The 11,132-nt window shown below is 33.4% G+C and overlaps 1 pseudogene; it reads right to left on the bottom strand.

Moving 5' to 3' along the window:
* Window positions 1–259: 259 nt before the first annotated feature.
* Window positions 260–7,978, bottom strand: LOC143607137 (vesicle-associated protein 1-1-like; annotated as a pseudogene).
* Between the last annotated feature and the right edge of the window lie 3,154 nt (window positions 7,979–11,132).

Here is an 11,132-nt window from a genome sequence, read left to right as displayed (position 1 = left end):
GCGGGCGAAGGCTAGGTTCACCACTGGTTGTAAATGGACCTATTGTTGGAACAAAATTTCAAAGGAATATTATAATTGATTTTGAAATATGAAATGTAATGGAAATAGTATGAAAATAAAGCTACCTACATAAGCTTCTCTTCTAACCCCACAACACTATGTTAAGGGTAATTAATTGTGAAACCATGAATGTCTTCTTCTCTTTGTTTACATCAATTTTAGCAAATATAATTAATGTGAGGGAAAAGAAACTTGAGCCTCACTTCATGAGGTACCCCAAAATTAGACCAATTAAGCAAATGATGATGACGACAAGGATGATCGAGACACCACCGCCTTGACTTTTGTTGCCTCCACGCTTCAACAGTTCCTATGCGTAATGAAATGAAAAATGATGAAAAGGTAAGGGAAAGCAAAGGAATCAGTTTTGACATGTTTACCAAAAGAATTGGGCCGTATTTTATCTTTTATATATCATATGGGTAAAAATTTTATATTTAAAATGGCCCAAAGTGTTCTAAAATACTTCAAACACTTCTGGATCACTTTACATAAATAAAGTTTACTATTATAATAAAAATATAGTCTTTATAATATATTTTTTTAAATGTTAATTTGAAAAACAAAAAAAAAGATGGACAGAGCATGGGCCAAGCTGATACATTCTCACCCGTTACCCAACCTGCCCATTTTGCCACCGTAAGAAGAAAAGAAGGGGTTGAATAACATCTTACAATTTCTTTGCGGATTTTGTTGCTTTGTTGAATAGCATCATTCTTTTCATCAGTCAACTTTGAAATCAGAGATCTTACCTGCAAATTCATGTATATAAACTAAAACTTTAAGCAAAGAAATAAAAAAAAAAAATCTGAAATTTCAAAACATCACATGAAACAGCACAGCGAATATGCAGCATACCATTGAGTTGATCACCTTTGACCGCCAAATACATTAATGTTTTCCAAACTAAAGATGAGATAAGCCCGTTTCTTTTTTAAACTCGTTTACAAATGGGGTTGATTCAGGTTATGTTTTTATCTATAATATGAAATTTTCTAAAAAAATTAGCTAAAATGGAAACGGAAAAAAAGTGGGCCCGTTTCTTTGGGTCGAGTTACTAAATCAAACAATGTTGACACATAAATCAACTCACCTCAGCGGATTTATCATCAGAAGACGCAAACTGTCTTGTAACCTGCAAACATGAACAAGAAACAACATAATAATATTATTATACGACCAACGAGATAAAATTATTAAAATTTGAAACGCACCTCAGAGGATCCATTAAAACTCCTGCTATTAAATGACACTTTTGGTGAAATCCCTTCATTGGGTTCTTCAAGAACCGGCGAAGGCGGTTGTGGTGGAGGAAGATATATCACTCTCAATTTGCACTCTTCAACAACGCGTCCCGGCTGCTTACTGAACTGTAAACTCAAAGAACCAATAATGTTTTATGGTTTATTATCATCATTTGGGATGCATAATCTTGACACTTGTGGGTCCCTAAAACTTAAAGAGCCAAGTTCGGGTTGCAATAAAAAGGTAAAATCAGATAGGATTCAAAATGTGTTTAAAACTAAAATAATTAATAAGATCAGCCTTCTTACAAACCCTTTTACAGTTTCATTCCAACCCATATTATCAATCCGTTTGACTTGTTTAGAGAGACGGATTACAAGATTTCATATTTAAGTGCATCTATGAAACAAACAAATATATAGTTGTGTTCGAGCAATTAAATAATTTTATTAAAATATAAATATTGGACCAAATGTATTTGTTGGTCAACCCAAACCAGCAAGGCCCATGAAGAATTTTATTACCATTTCAGGGGTAATGTCCTTGGTGGCTATTCCTGAGCTTACAACAACACTCTGAAGCAGAAACTTATCCTTGCATTGCATGTCAGGAGGAGCTTCCTTCTGAGCTTGCATTGTTACTGTATTAAAATTTAGAAGTTTAACAAGCATTCGTGTGTCGAAAATATGTCCCTTTCAAATAAAATTTATAGATCTAGAACAAATGACCATTATCATAAATAGTTACATATATTGTTTTACTGATCAAAATCTCAATGAAATTTAAAGATCTGAAACTGAATTTACAGACCTGAAAACTTAAGTTTCACTTCCAAAGCTAGAACATTTTGCGTTTCTTTTTACATTTTCACAAGTTGGCATGTAAATGAACCGAATGCAATGGGACATGTGTGAGTTCGTTCGTTTAACTTTAAGAATAAAGAAAGATAACAAACATATACATGAACAGGGTTTCTTGTTCGTTTTCGTTCTTTAAGAAAGTGAGTGTGTTCCTGTTTGTTTATGTTTTTTTGTTCATAATATTAACGAACAGTACCTATCTGAACGTAAACTTACACAAACAAACATACATGAACATAGATGAACAAACATCAATCAGCAAACACCAATTAAAAGTAAACATGAACATCAATCAGTTGGGAATAAAAAATTAATAAAGCTAGAGTAAATTGTTATGAGCAAACTTAAATGAACAGACTAAACAAACGTAAACTAAAGAACATAGATGAATGAACACAAACGAATTTAAATAAATAATGAATGTAAACGAGCATAAATGAACGAACGAAAAATGCATTCATTTCGTTCGTATAACTAAATGAACAAAAAGTTTTGTTCACGTCCGTTCGTTTATTAGTTAAACAAATGTAAACAAACTATCCGCCAAAAGTTTCACTGAAAGTACGGTTCGTGTATAGGCTTATTCACAAGATCACAATAGGTTGCAACAAAGTGCTAAACACCAAAACCAACAAACAATCAATCCATAACGGAGATTGACTTTTTGAACTGAGCTCCTATTTCAGTCACTTTCTTTCTCTCAAAAGTCAAAACCCACAACCTCTGTTGCCACCTCCGGTTCACTTAATCGGAGGCTTGCTATCACTGCTCTTATACCTTCCTATCACCGCTAAAATCCCACAGTTCATCCCGAGTTCATATATTTTGCTATATGAATGATTTTGCTTTTAATTGAGTCAACATTATATATGTACTTGACATGCTAATTTTTCAAAATTAAATAGTTCTATTTTGTAGAAATAACCTAATATGGATGAAATGGAAGCTTACCAACTCTAGGATTTTACTTGGATCATTTATTAGTTAGTAATCTTGTTTTCATTTGCATAAATTAATATGTCCGATACGAATGTTTGGGAGCATTGCATATGTTTCTCAGCCAGCGTGGATCAAAAAGGGGAATGTATGCGATAATGTTTTGCTCCGGAGGAAATGGATAATAAAAGATACCAAGAAGAACCTTTAGTGAAGAGTTTGAGCTGCTATTGTATGGGGATCTTACTGATATAGAAGAAAGAGGTGTTAATATTAGTGGTGGACTAAAGCAAAGAATTCAACTTGCGGATGCTTTATCAAGATGCTGATATCTATTTGTTGGATAATCCGTATAGTGTTGTCGATGCACGTACCACTTCCAGCTTATTTATTGTAAGTTAGTTTACAAAATTATACTTGTAGTTCATTATTTATAGTTGTATGTATATATTGTAAACATGCATGAAATTTTCCAAGGAATATGCTATTGAAACTCTTTCCAGGAAGACGGTTTTGCTTGTAACTCATTAAGTTGATTTCCGTTTTGCATTTGATTCTGTTCTGGTGAATTAGTTTTTGCTCTAGACATTAGTTACAAACCATAAACTAAAAGCAACTGCAACCATGTGTGACATTTTATCATGTATTTAATTATTAGATATTTAGATGTGTTTTACAGTTACTGTCAGACTGGGAAATCCTAGCAGAAAATGTGGATAATGATGATGTCAGCAATCTGAAGTTAATTGTGGTTTATTTGGTTATTGGGGTTGTAGCAATTTGATCACTTTTCACAGTGCATTGGCGCTGCAGTAATTAAAATCTATATATTCACAGCTGTGTCTCCCTATTTCGAATGCCTATTTCATTTTACGATTCTACCCCTTTGGGTAGGCTTCTTGAGATTATGCTTTTGTAACGAGCTGGTGTGCTAACATTTATTTTGGTTTGTTTTTCATCATTTAATAGGTGTTAGTTGATGTGCGTATTATCAATCTTGATATCCCATTCAATTTTATATTTGCTATATAGCTGCCACATCAAATTTCTATACGAATACGGGGCTGTTATTCTTGGTTACCTGGCCAGTCTTGTTTGTCTCGATACCACTAATCTACGAGACGTTTCGTTTACAAGTAATTTATCATATGGTAGTTTTATATGTGCACTACTAAAGAGCCGCGCTCGATTTTTTGAAATAGTGCGTGAAAAAGTTGAGCTCAAGCTCACTCATGCTTGAAAAACTACTAACGAGCCGAGCTTGAGGTTTAAAAATAGAGATCGGGCTCTCGTAAGTTAAACGAGCTGAGACCGAGCTCAGGCTTTAAAAACTACCAACACTACTTAATTACTTATTTATATGTTTTACTTATTTAACTGATTATGAGCTTTATTCATGCTAGATACGTACAGAGAGGCAAACCTGACGAAGGCTTTCCTCTTTTTAATACCGAGTTGGTGAACTGGGGTGGAGTTGTGGACTTTGATGATGATAATGAAAGGTATTTCACATGATACTTATTTTTAATTTGTTTTTTATGTTTTATGTTCGAGCAGTGTTTGTTTCAGGATTGGCATCATTCTGTTGAGTTTTATCAAGCTAAACAAAGATATATATAATACTGGCATTTGACACTGAAGGAGAGCTATTGGACAGAATTGTAAGGTTTACTTAATACTTATGATAGAACAGTGATAGCAAACTGAACTTTATGTTGTCTCTTTCAATTTTCAATAGGTTCACAAGAAAAGGCTTTCAGAAAATGAAGCTTGAGGATACTTTCAACAGTTTATTGATGCTGACATGCTGTTAGAAAAGAAGTTTGAAAAAAATTTTATAAAGTGGTACGTTGGCTTATTTATTTTCTGTTTCGGTTTAATTTATATTGATATTAGTATACTAAATAACTAGAAAGGAGAAATAATTAAAAACAAACAAGAAGTTTTGTTTTAGGGACAATATGAAAACTAATTACAAATTTGACAGACAAAAGATGTGAGTTCAAAATGGTAAAATGTTTTATAAAAAAAATCTATTCCCATGCCGTTTAACCAAGCAAACATTGAAAGTAGACAGTTTCTGAAAATAGTTTCAAGAATGGATCATTTTCATAACAAATACCAAACATGGTGACAATTTAGTAGTTTGCTGTAATTTTTAATTTACCTCAATAAATTTTTAATCTTAATTCATTTTGTTTCAACAGGTTCTCACTTCTCAAGGGTCACTTTGCTAAGGGTAATGCTTGTTTTTCCAATGGAACCACAGGTAAGATTATCAATATTATTTATTAAATCTTAATATCTTCATGAATAATTTAATTTTGTTTTTGTGGCATTATCAATCTTATATATTTAGTTCAGCTACTTGATTTGTACCAGAATCAAGTCATTCTCTTGATCAAGTCCCATTATGGTCATAGGGTCTTGATTACAGACACGGAACTGGTCAGAGGATCGGCACTTATTTCAGATTTGGTTTAAACTTCCCATTCCAAGCTTTAAAGAATGTAACATACGGTACGTGTTTCATTTAACATTTTTTTTTCTATAAAACTCTATTGTCAATTATTTTTTTTGTTATTTTGAACATGGTTACTATGAATACGGCAAGTTTGGTATAAGATTGGAAATGGAAAATGTTCTCATAATAGCAGTTTAACTATGCTAACAAAGGTTACTTGGAATTCGAGCACATAACATGGGTAATGTTTTATTTTGTTTGATCGCATATCGGATATTGTTAAATCTAAAAATTTGTTTGATAGGCGATATGATTGTTTCTTTACTATTCATTTGTATTACAGGCATTGTATTAGAGGAAGTTGATTGATGAGAGTCTTCAAGTAACTACTCTTAAACATCTCATGAGTTTCTTAATTGTGGTTTCTACTGTTTTTTTATACATTAAATATACGTTTGTATGCAAATAATACAAAGAGTTAAGTGCCACTTTAGTACCTGTGGTTTGACCAACTACGCAACTTTAGTATCTAAATTTTATTTTGTGCAACTAGCTACCCCAGCTTCAAAAAACTTGCCATTTTAGTACTTTTTGCTAACCCCGTTAATTTTTTCTCGTTAAGTCAGGGGTAAACTTGTAATTTCAATTATTTTATCATAAACTCAAAAAGAGTTAAGTGCCACTTTAGTACCTGTGGTTTGGCCAACTACGCAACTTTAGTACCTAAACTTTATTTTGTGCAACTAGCTACCCCAGCTTCAAAAAACTTGCCATTTTAGTACTTTTTGCTAACCCCGTTAATTTTTTCTCGTTAAGTCAGGGGTAAACTTGTAATTTCAATTATTTTATCATAAACTCAAAAAAATATGTGGTGACAGGGACTCGAACTCGTGCATATGGTTTTTACAAAGTTTTAACGAGGGATGCACTAGCCAGTAGGATAAGTGACTGACTTGTTCATAAGCTGGTTCTAAATACTTTTATAGTCAAGTTTGAAAGACTCCAAATCCTCATAAACCATATAAAGGTCAAAATTGGTCATAACGGATCATGCAACTAGTTACACCAACACAATTGGGCCCAATTCCGCCCTCCGATTTCGTCAATCAGAGCTGTTAATCCCCTGCTTAATCAGGTCAATGCACTGCACATATTGTATAGCAGATTTTGGGTTGGAATTCAAAATGAAAATTAACCAGTTGGCCAGAGCTGAGATGGCCGGAATCCCGCCGGTATTGAGATCTGGACAGAAGCCGGAAAACGAAAGAGAAAGGGGGTGGGGGCTGTTTAGTTTAAGATTTGACACCATCGGTCCCTAGGGTTTTCAAATGTTTAAAAACTAAACAAAACCTTTACAAAAGGGGGAATTTGATTAAATGAAGAGTTAAGTGCCATTTTAGTACATGTGGTTTGGCCAACTACGCAACTTTAGTACCTAAAGTTTAGGTACTAAAGTTGCGTAGTTTAGCTACTAAAGTTGCGTAGTTGGCCAAACCACATGTACTAAAATGACACTTAACTCTTTAATGAATTAATAAAATAACTAAAATTACAAGTTTACCCTTGACTTAACGAGAAAAAATTAACGGGTTAGCCAAAAATACTAAAATGGCAAGTTTTTTGAAACTGAGGTAGCCAGTTGCACAAAATAAAGTTTAGGTCCTAAAGTTGCGTAGTTAGCTAAACCACAAGTACTAAAATGAACCTTCTATAAACACTTTTATATATGCGCATTGGATATTTATGTTTTCCTTATATCGTTGTATAACAAGTCATTATCGAATCCCGCCGCATCGCGCAGGTTTTTATAATGTACATGAACCTTCCCCTATATAGAATCAAATACATTTTATTCTTAACATTTGTGTATATATATATACACACACACAAATTTGGACACAATTCAATCAAGGGAGAATGTACCTGTTACATCACATGTTGATCGAGGCAAAACAAGCCCGGTATTGGGACGAACACAATATTTCTTTGGATTCGTTGTCTTCACCTATAAATTTCGAAATATGATCCATTATTTCGAAATTCAGATCACAATCACAGGGGGGAAAAACAACATTCCCAATTCAGTATTTGTTGATAACCAATCAACTGAAAACAATCATGATGAAATCTGAAGTGATCACATTGATGTAGTAACAAAAAAAAAAATAGAAACATGTACCTTGAAAGCTACATGATTCTCGGTTTATTCGATAACTGAAGCGAGCATGAGATCTGCTTCCTCAATTCAACTAATTCACAAAAAAATAATATCAATACAAACAACAAAAAATCAATATATATCTATATTATATATATATATATATATATATATATATATATAACTGGAAGACATACATGGGAATTTGAGGTCTAAAGGTTCCACATTGAGAAGCTCTCCTGTACTCATATTGTTCTTCCGTTGGATTCACAAAAGGCAAAGGCAAAAGAATCATAAAAATAAGAAAAGGAAAAATGTTTGTGAGTTTGGGAAATTAAGATGGAGAGATAAATATGATCCGATAATTTCTTAGAGAGAAACAAGGAGATGAGTTGGTTTTGGTTTGGTTTTCTTATGCTTAGTTTTTCAAAATATGAACGTAAAAACAGACATCAACAACCAAAAATGTGTTTTTCTTTTAGTTTTCTTTAGTTTATTTTAACCATTGAATATCATAAGATTTACGATTTTGATCAAAACCATATTATAAAACCCGAATTTGGTGGTATCGGTTAGGTTTGTAAGGGTACCGACCAGAGGTGGCAATTTACACCCAAAGAATTTTAAATGAGTCAGTTTTGGGTTTATTTGAAAATTTTTGGAGTGGCACGTATTTCCACACGAGATAGGTTTCGGCACAAAACGAGTTTTGGATTGGAACGAAGTCGGTTCAGGTTTTGGCTCAGATTAGGTTTCAAGCCAAAACGAGTTTTCGCACGGGACATTGAGTTTCGGTTTCTTTTGTTTCTTTTTGGTCAATTTCTGATTCGTTTTCGGTTTTTGTTTCATTTTGATCGGTTTCAGTCCTTTAGTTTCGTATTGATCGATTTTTTCGGTTTTGATCAATTCTGTTATATTTTGGTGTTTTGTTTTGTTTTCGTCGATTTTTTTCAATTTCGGTTCATTTCTCTCTTTTTACTTTTTTTATATTTTTTGAACGAGGGAAATGGAGGAAACATTATACTATTTTTACTTTTTGTTGATTTTTGATTTTTATTTTGAGTTATGAGCTTTTTTATTTTTTATTTTTTAAGGTTTTTAATTTTAATAAAGACTCCTCAAAAAAATTTTAAAAATCATAACTCAAAATATAAAAACAAAAATTTGCTTCCACCGTGTTGTCCTTGTTCAATAAAAAACACCCCAACCAGAAACCTGTTTTGACCCGAACTGTTGACCCTGACCCGTACCGATCCGAACCAAAACAACCCTTTTTTTAATTGACACATTTCAAACCGAACCCGTTTCAGTCTAACCCACCCATTTACCACCCCTAGTAATCACAAAAAGAAACCCTAAAAAAAGGAACGCTTGGAATGGTGTTGGCCCGCATGTATCTTATGATAAAAAAACATATTTTAAACAATGTTTAGTCGGTTGGTAAAGACTACGCGGTGTGTGGCGGGTGGAGTCAACACAATCTGGTCGGTAATCAGGTTATGATACCATAACTAAACCAAAAAAAACCGTCAGCGCCCAAATACAATATATTAATAATTTAAAAAGAAAAAAAAAAAGCGCAACTACCGACGAAACGATCTAAATTCGAACGAACAAGTTACTACACCGGAACTGTGGCATCCCAAGTCGGTTAGGGAGAAGAGAAAAGCCTTCTAAGGAGGTAGAAACATTTCACATCATAACACATTTTTGGGGCTTAATGGTAGTGGATAAGATGATAATTTCATAGTTAGGTGCGCTCAGGTGAGAGTAGTATCATGATGGGTGATCGGTCAACTCCAAATACAACAAATTAAAAAAAAAACCGTGCGTTACAGCGACGAGCTGACACTAGCAAGTTGATATCAACAGTATCGACACTTTTATTGTAAACTTAAATTAGCAAGCATGAAAAAAATCAGGAAAAATTAAATAAAACGTTTAAAAAAAGGACATCGCACCTCCACGTAGTCCTATCAACTACTTGTCTCACCAAGCATCCATTTTTAACTTATCTATCTATATATATATAAACGAAAACATAAAAATCTTACGTGTCGCGATGTGGTCGCTCCCTCTTTTTTTGAAGTCACCAGGTTTGCTTGATATTAAATGGAGGCTTCTCATACATTTGACCAGAATTTACGGGTATGGGTCTTACCAAACCCAGATATTCCTTAAACGTGTTATAACATCTCATTAAATTAAAAAATATTCTCACCAAATTATTGATGTGAAAATCCTATAAAATAGGATATACGAAAAATTATTATATGATTTTTTTAAATATTCTTTTATTAAGAAACAATTTTATAGTAAAAAAATAAGCGGGTCTTGGGTCTAACCAAACGCATATAACTTTTAAACCGGGTTATAACACTTAGTTATTTGTGAAACCTTTTTATCATCAAACTCTAAATATATTATAAATTTCATTACAATAAATAATATTAAACCAAAAAAGTATATAACTATTAAAAACGAGTAATGTAAAACAGTCCCCTTAATACGGGGGATAAAAAACTAGTAATATATATAAACGAAAATCCAAATATCCAAGGTGTCGCGATGTAGTCGCTCCCCCTTTATTTGAAGTCACCAGATTTGCTTGATTTTTAAATGGAGGCTTCTCATGCATTTGACCCGAATTTACGGGCATGGGGTCTTACCAAACCCAGATATGTAACATTTTGGGATTTTCGTTTCTCTTCGGTTTTGTAATCTTTACCCGACCCGGGTTGGGTTCGGGTATTTTATCAATTAAGTTCATTGATATTTATCATTTTACTTATTTATTTATTTTTATTTGATTAAAACTATAATTCATGTGCAATATCCACCCCAAACTAACAATGGATTCATTTGCATCCAACCTCAAAGACCAAGGACCCAACTGCAATTATTATTCAACCTTTTCCCTCCTCTTCACCCTCTCACGACACCGACACTGATGCCATACCCCCCCCCCCCCGCCCTTCAATTTCGAACTCGTGTAATTGATCATACCATATTAATCCTTACCTCAAGTCGATCTTACCGACACTCTTAACATGGTAAATTATGAACTGTTGACAGCTATTTGTTAATTACGAACCGCGGCCTTAAAGGGTCCTAAAACTCTATATAAAACACGCTTATAATTCAATTAAACTCGTTCACACATCCCTCTCTACCTCGCAAATCAAAACCCCAACCTAATTATAACAAACAAGCTCGTTAATATCAGTTTTGATCTCCACTTCAGCCGCAAACCCTAAAACAGTCGTTCTCCCTCGTTACATCATCAATTACGGTAATTAATCTTTGCTTCATGGTCGTTTTTAATCAACAAACAAAAGCCCTAACTCAATTTGAATCAACCATAAACGAATTAAGCAAACCCATAATTAGGGTTCATATTGATCTTGGG

This window comes from Bidens hawaiensis, unplaced genomic scaffold (assembly GCF_021521415.1).
Source record: "Bidens hawaiensis isolate Kalapana, Puna unplaced genomic scaffold, B.hawaiensis_p1.1 tig00079571_1, whole genome shotgun sequence".
Classification (NCBI taxonomy): Eukaryota; Viridiplantae; Streptophyta; class Magnoliopsida; order Asterales; family Asteraceae; genus Bidens; species Bidens hawaiensis.
Note: the sequence above shows the minus strand (reverse complement) of the source record. Positions and strands in the feature narration are given on the sequence as shown.